We start from the raw sequence: 8,006 nt of genomic DNA, 5'->3' as shown, positions 1-8,006 counted from the left end.
TAATAGGTTATCTGTTGTAAGCACACACGTACACACACACACACACACACACACACACATATATATATATATATATATATATATATATATATATATATATATATATATATATACAAAATATATATAGACGCAAAATTACCTAAAAAACTGATTTTATAAGATAGACGGAAGCAAAATCTGAAAATCGAAATATGAAACGTATCTTATTCGCTACAACTTTTCCCCATCTCTCTATATTTTATCAAAAAAAAATTGAGAGTGTCTATTCACATCTTGTCTCCCTATTTCACTGCATCCTCTTATTTTTTTTTCCCCCTCATCGCCTTTTCCAGCACGAGAACGGGCGTACTGTATTCCAGCCTACTGAAAAGAATAGTATGTCTGGTAAAATCCTGGAAAACTGGAAATTCTTCGATTTCTGGAATCCATTTTTCCCTGGTTTTAGCTCATATTTTTCTCCTGCGCTCTATTTTTAGTTTCCACTTCGCACTTGTGAGGGAAAAATCCCCCCCCCCTTTTTTCATATACGCTTTCATTTTTACCTTCCGTTTCTGGCGTTATGTAATTTTTCTCTTTTTTTTCTCGAGTTACCTTTTATATCTTACTATTTTTCATTTCATCAGACTTTGTCGATTCTCTACATTCAGTTCATAAGACAGTGCTCAGTAAATTATTTTCCCTTTTTAGAGTTTTATGTGTCATTCTGGACTCAATTCAAACGACAACCAATTACTCAGCGTCCTGATTAGGTCGAGTTCCTTCCTGTAAACTTCTGAAATGAAAAGGAATTACATTCATCTTTCATTTATATTTAGGAATTTCTCAGAATTTCCCAGCTGTTATAGAAAACTACCCGGGAAAAAGTTCATTCCGTAGAATTACAAGATTTCAATCTACCATGCAGCATTAAACCACCCAGTCGAATAGGATGACTGTGACGGACCAAAAAAAATAATAATAATAATAATAGGTAGTAAATCCTCTATCATACATGTGGTGTTGAAGGTGATAGCTACATCAGCAACATTCAGTTTGTATAGAGTTGTCTTTATTTTTCTGATAGCTGGTTTTTCTAGATTATTGCATTCTGCCGGTAACACGCCGATACTCGCCATAATTGGAGAGGAAAACAGTTTGCAAAATTGAATAGTTTATTTCCGATGAATTCGGCAGATCAGCAACAGAATACTGAAATCGGGAGTTCACCTTCCGTAGAGTTATCCTTCAGGAGAAAGTCGACGTATTTATAAACCTACTTTTTCTTCCAACAGGTTGAACGCAAGCTAAAGATTCCTGAATTTCGTCCTAACCTGCTGAAAATTCACCTCCCACGAAAAACCGACCCTTCGTTGAATGGTAACTTCTTAAAATTCTCATCACGGTGAAACTGATGATCAGGAGATGCGATAAAATTTAGGACACTGCCGAAAAATACCTGCGTTGTATTCATTACAGCAGTAATAATCAGTAAGGTAAGGTGTAGTCATTAGTCTCAGAATGCAAGCATGTGTTTTTAATCACCTGAGCGCACAGGTAGGATTCGTGCTTAGGTCAAATTGCATGTTCCATCTTTAAGTTAAATCTCACTACTTTGATTTTAGACTTAATATGATATCAGCGTACGTTATTATGAAAGTTCTTGAATATTTTTATGAATGTCAATTTATTTCCTCGGTCAGAATATTGAAATTGTACTCTCTCTTTGATTTTAATGATTTTAAATGCTGGTCGATTGTACATTGCTACGTACGAGTTACTTCTCTGTTTATAAATATTGCAGTGATGATGAAATATTAATTTCAATTTTGAGATCTAATCTTTAACTTAGGATATATATATAAATACATACATACATACATATTATATATATATATATATATATATATATATATATATATATATATATATATATATATATGATTATAATAATTTTTGTACGTGGTTCATTTATCAAACATTACCACAGGTGAAAAATAAGAGACGGGGTGTAGGTCCTGACCGGTTTCGACTTTATTTCCAAGCCATTGGCGAAGGACTGATGCAGCGTAATATTGCCCTCTTTTTTATAGCCTTTTAATAGGTTGTCGTGTGATTACAGGGCCGAACTTGAAGTCAAGTCTCACCACTTTGAGTTTAGACTTTATAAGATATCAGTATACATCATTATGAATACGAAAGTATGTGTAGTTCCTCGTCTCAGTGTTAATCATGAGTGCAATGTTACTTTTGAGTCATTTCTCGATTTGCAGTTATTACAGTGATGCTGGAATAGTGACTTCGGTTTTGAAAACTAGTGTTCAGCTAGGATATATATATATATATATATATATATATATATATATATATATATATATATATATATATATACTGTATATGTATATATATATATATATTTTTTTTTTTAAAGTAGGCTTCAACTAGGACCTATATATATATACACTATATACATATATATATATATATATATATATATATATATATATATATATATATATATATATATATATAATTATAAATTACTGGAAGATGTTGTTGGTGAAGAATAGTGCATAATTGTACCACTGATTCTCATCAAAAGATGATTAACTGTACAAAACCCACAAAGCTGTTGCAGCCTGTATTCCCATAAACAAGCCAAACAGAATTAGACTTTAAAGCAGATATAGACATCAAATACCACTTTCTAATCGTGTATAACTGAACACATCTAGAGGGACATAAACCCAAAAATAGAAGGACTGGTATCGACAAGATATATATAAAAAACTTCAGCATAAAAATCTTCAATCACTCTTCAGAGAATGGAGGACTGTGGGTTTCCCAATGGAGTGGACAGTTGTCAACACCAGATGAGTCAACAAACAATACCTGCAATCATGGAAGAAGAATCTTTCTTATCTGTGAAAATTATTTGTCGAGCGCTTTCCAATGGCGTCATTGTCATTCGTGGATGTTCCTCTTACTTTCTCTTTTCAGTTTTCCGTAAAAGAAAACTACTGTGCCGGCTTTGTCTGTCCGTCCGCACTTTTTCCTGTCCGCACTTTTCCTGTCCGCACTCAGATCTTAAAAGCTACTGAGGCTAGAGGACTGAAAATTGGTATGTTGATCATCCACCCTCCAATCATCAAACATAAGTTGCAGCCCTCTAGCCTCAGTAGTTTTTATTTCATTTAAGGTTAAAGTTAGCCATAATCATGCTTCTGGCAACGACATAGGATAGGCCACCACCGGGCAGTGGTTAAAGTTTCACGGTCCGCGGCTCATACAGCATTATACCGAGACCACCGAAAGATAGATCCATTTTCGCTGGCCTTGATTATACGCTGTAGTGGCTGTACAGAAAACTCGATTGCGCCGAAGACACTTCGGCGCATTTCTTACTTGTTATTGTTCGGTATCTCTTATCTCCTCATTCTAGACGTCTCAGTTTTGGAAGGAATGAAACTTAAATGAATTCTGATTGGCATTCTTACTCCAATTAAATAGATGAAATTACGATGAGAAACATATATCGAATATTTATTTTTGGATGTTTCAGTTTTGATGGAATGTAATCTAGAAGAAATTTTGAAGTGATTCCTACTCCAAATATTAAAATTTCGACGGAATAAGTAGATGAAATTATGATGAAAAACATATATCGAGTATTTATTTTTTCGTTTGGATGTTTCAGTTTTGGATGGAACGTAATCTAGACGAAATCTGATTTACATTCCTACTTCACTAATTAAAATTTCAATAAAATAAGTAGATGAAATTATGATGAAAGCGATTTATCGAATATTGATCTTCCCAATAATGACTTACCGCTGCCTGATACTTTTTTGTTGCATTATCCATTTTTTTCGCAAATGCTTTTTCGATAGCCGCCTGAAAACACGTGAGGAATTCTCAGCTGCATACCTCCCTCCGGATGCGTAAAAATGGCACGACATGAATAAAAAAATAAAGAAAAAAGATAAAAAGAGTAAAATGGACATTTTCTGATGTGGAATCTCACGCCTTGCTTCCATTCTATATTTTCATTTGTACTGCACTACCTGGCGTTGAATTCTGGACAATATGTAGGAGATTTTTAGTTTTCTGAAAAAAAAAAAACTATTGTGCCGGCATTGTCTGTCCGTCCGCACATTTTCCGTTCACCTTCAGATCCTAAAAAACTACTGAGGCTAGAGGGCTGCAAATTGGTATGTTGATCATCCACCCTCCAGTCATCAAACATACCAAATTGCAGCCCTCTAGCCTCCTCAGTAGTCTTTATTTTATTTCGAGGTTAAAGTTAGCCGTAATCGTGCTTCTGGCAACGATATAGGATAGGCCACAGCCGGGCCGTGGTTAAAGTTTCATGGGCCGCGGTTCATACAGCATTATACCGAAACCACCGAAAGATAGGTCTATTTTCGGTGGCCTGGATTATACGCTGCAGCGGCTGTACAGAAAACTCGATTGCGCCGAAGAAACTTCGGCGCATTTTTTACTTGTATTATTTACAAGAAGCTTTCTTTTCACAGATACTCATAACATCATCGCATAGCCATACAGAACTAACTAAGGCCTGTTCATAAGGTTTCCAGTTCTTGAAGCTATAGCTCTGATCTTAACAAAACATGAAGATGGGCCCTGTGGTACTTCAGTCTTTTAGACGAGACACTTTTCTTTTTATATGCTTTTATTTAACTTGAATTCTGTGTCTGTTTGAATGTCTCTCTGTTTGGGTCAAATCTTGTAACTTAATTTTCGACCTGTTCCCTTTGTCCTGTGGTCTTGAAATTTTGCATGATATTCTTTTTTTTTTTTTTTTTTACTTTTTAGTGCATTTTAGTATAAGCATGTTTGAAAAAAATTAGATTTTTTATTAATAAAAAGAGATTTAAACCAGTCTCCCATTTCAGAAAACCTTCAAAATGTATCAGTTGATTTTCGCATTCTTTTTCCTCTTTAAGACACTAATTTTTCAAAGCTGTTTCACGTTTATTTAATCCTGACAGAATCCTCAACGGCCTGTAGGGCAAATTTAGCTAAAGGTCCGCTGTGATATATAATGGAAGAATAAAAAAAATTTTCAGTCATTTATCATAGAATTCTTACAAGTCAGTGGTTCTCAACTGGTGGTCCATGGACCACTAATTGTCCACGGTCCACGGTTCTCGATATTTTGGTACACAGGACGTTCACTATATATATATATATATATATATATATATATATATATATATATATATATATATATATATATATATATATATATATATATATATATATATATATATATATATATATATATATATATATATATATATATATATATATATATATATATTTATATTGATAATAAACTAAGAGATTGGTACGCATATCTTAAAATTTATTGTCATTCATTTTATTGTATTATTCCTATTCCTATTAAAAAACCGTAATGGCAATCTTCAGGTTGTAATTCTAGTGTAAGAAATATGTTTCAATCCAAAATATCTGCAGTCAGTGCTTTATTTATCGGTACTCGAAAAAGAAACAGTCCACGATAATTCATTTTCACTGGCCTGGTGGTCCGCGACCTGAAATGAGTTGAGAACTATTGTTCTAGACAGTCCCTGGTTTTATTATGATAACTTGTTTTGTTTACATTTTGTCTTGGAAATCAGTTGCAGTACATCGATTTGTGCATTGTAAAATAACCCTCCTATCGGTGAAACAAATCCACAGTTATGTGTAGGTACAGATACATTTAAAAATAAATCCAAACAGATAGCTTTCGGGAATCTGTTAGGCTGAAAAGGGGAATCGAACATATTTTTTTAAATATGTTTGTACCCATACATAACCGTGGGTATGTTTCTACATTTCAAGGCTCGTGCTACTATGAGTATTTTTTAATGTCCCTGTTATTCCTCAAAACCATTTCACTGGTTCTCGATTTTTTTTTTTCTGAGATTCTACACCGTTTCGTTTTCATATTTTTGTGACTCGTGCTACAATGAGTATTTTTAATGTCCCTGTTATTCCTCAAAACCATTTCGCCTGTTCTCGATTTTTTGTTCAGAACTTCTGCACAGTTTCTATCTCATAGCATTTTTGTGGCCTAAAACCTCGTCTAGCAGAGAAACCTTTCAAAAAAACCTCTCCAGTTTTTCCAGGAAGTCACAGATATCTCTTTTTCAGCACCCACTCCATTTGTCATACGACGGAGAACATCTGTCGGGAGAATATGTGCTGTTTCTGAGGTCCTCCGAGTGTCGCCCCAACCTTGCTGTTGGGAAAATGAAACTTTGGATTCTACCAGACTGAAGGGAATTTTCCTTTCCGTCTCACCTTGAACGTCAAATTTCCCTGCGGAGTTCCGACGGTTCAGGGGAAACTCGTTTTCCCGAAGGTGTGTGAAAGCTGGAAAACTCCTTTAACCTTCCTTAATTGCTTTATGGGTGTTGGAGAAGTTTTCCCTTCCCCAAAAGTGCTTCCAATCTGTGCAGAGATTTTTTTTTCCCCGTCGGAAGATGAGTAACTTTGTGAGTTTTTGTTTTCTGTAAAAGAAAACTATTGTGCCGGCTTTGTCCGTCCGTCTGCTCTTTATTCTGTCCGCACTTTTTTTCTGTCCGAGCTTTTCTGTCCGCCCCCAGATCTTAAAAACCACTGAGGCTAGAGGGCTGCAAATTGGTATGTTGATCATCCACCCTTCAATCATCAAGCATACCAAATTGCAGCCCTCTAGCCTCAGTAGTTTTTACTTTATATAAGGTTAAAGTTAGCCATGATCGTGCGTCTAGCAATGATATAAGACAGGCCACCACCGGACCGTGGTTAAAGTTTCATGGGCCGCGGCTCATACAGCATTATACCGAGACCACCGAAAGATAGATCTATTTTCAGTGGCCTTGATTATACGCTATACAGAAAACTCGATTGCGCCGAAGAAACTTGAGCGCATTTTTTTACTTGTTTTTTCCTAACAGCTGATCTCTTCTTTACGTATTTCCTATTATCTTCTGCAATTTCTTTGAAATGAACACCATCTTCTTTGGAAGCTTGAATTTCACGAATAGGAGTTATCTTCTGAATAATAATAGTACCAGAACACTGTTAAAGGCTAACATCTTTATTCATTGGCACTAAATATCTTCAATCAACGCCCATCGATCGGTATGGAAATCGGAGACGGACAGAGACTCCTTTCATCAAGAGATCCAACTCGCTCTGTTACCAGCCAGTGAATTCCACACCAGCTAACGAACAATTACTTATGGATACGCTGTGTAGCCTCACCTGACAACAGTGCAGTGTCTGAGTCCAGAGGGACTGCTGGCACGCCTTCTGATGGGGTTAAAACGAATTACCCCTAGACCTACGCCGAAGGATTGAGGAAAGTTTTAGGACAGTGGTTTTTGATCTTTTTATTGCCACGCCCCCTCTAAGAGTTGGTCCTTTCCTCCACGCCCCCGCTCCCCTTGCATCCATGAGTAAAGTTCTCTCCAAGTTTAAAGGAAAATTGGAAAAAAAGAGAAAGAGAAGGGGTGTTTTTATTTATTTGGGAATGAATTAGTGAGATATTTGACACTGCTTCTTAGCGGCTCTTGTTAAGAGAATAACGAATATAATTAGAGAGAGAGAGAGAGAGAGAGAGAGAGAGAGAGAGAGAGAGAGAGAGAGAGAGAAACATGACATTTCAATAGTATTTTCATATATGTTTCAGGGGGGAGAGAGAGAGAGAGAGAGAGAGAGAGAGAGAGAGAGAGAGAGAGAGAACAGAGTTAATATTTTAGCTCGCTCAAGATATATGAGGCAATTCTCGAGTGCGCGGTTTACAAGGCGCCCTATCTAATATTCATCACTTAATGGATACCATGTCATATTCTGCTCTTATTATCCTGTTATCGGAATTTGTGTCAGTAGTTGCAAATAAGGGAAATAAGTCATTTCAGATTAGGGAAAGGCACTCAAGAATATTACTTATTGATGGCATTTATCGATCACTCAAAGTAATAGAATACATTTGTCACATATATATATCTCAT

The sequence above is a fragment of the Macrobrachium rosenbergii genome, chromosome 29 (genome assembly GCF_040412425.1).
Source record: "Macrobrachium rosenbergii isolate ZJJX-2024 chromosome 29, ASM4041242v1, whole genome shotgun sequence".
Classification (NCBI taxonomy): Eukaryota; Metazoa; Arthropoda; class Malacostraca; order Decapoda; family Palaemonidae; genus Macrobrachium; species Macrobrachium rosenbergii.
Note: the sequence above shows the minus strand (reverse complement) of the source record.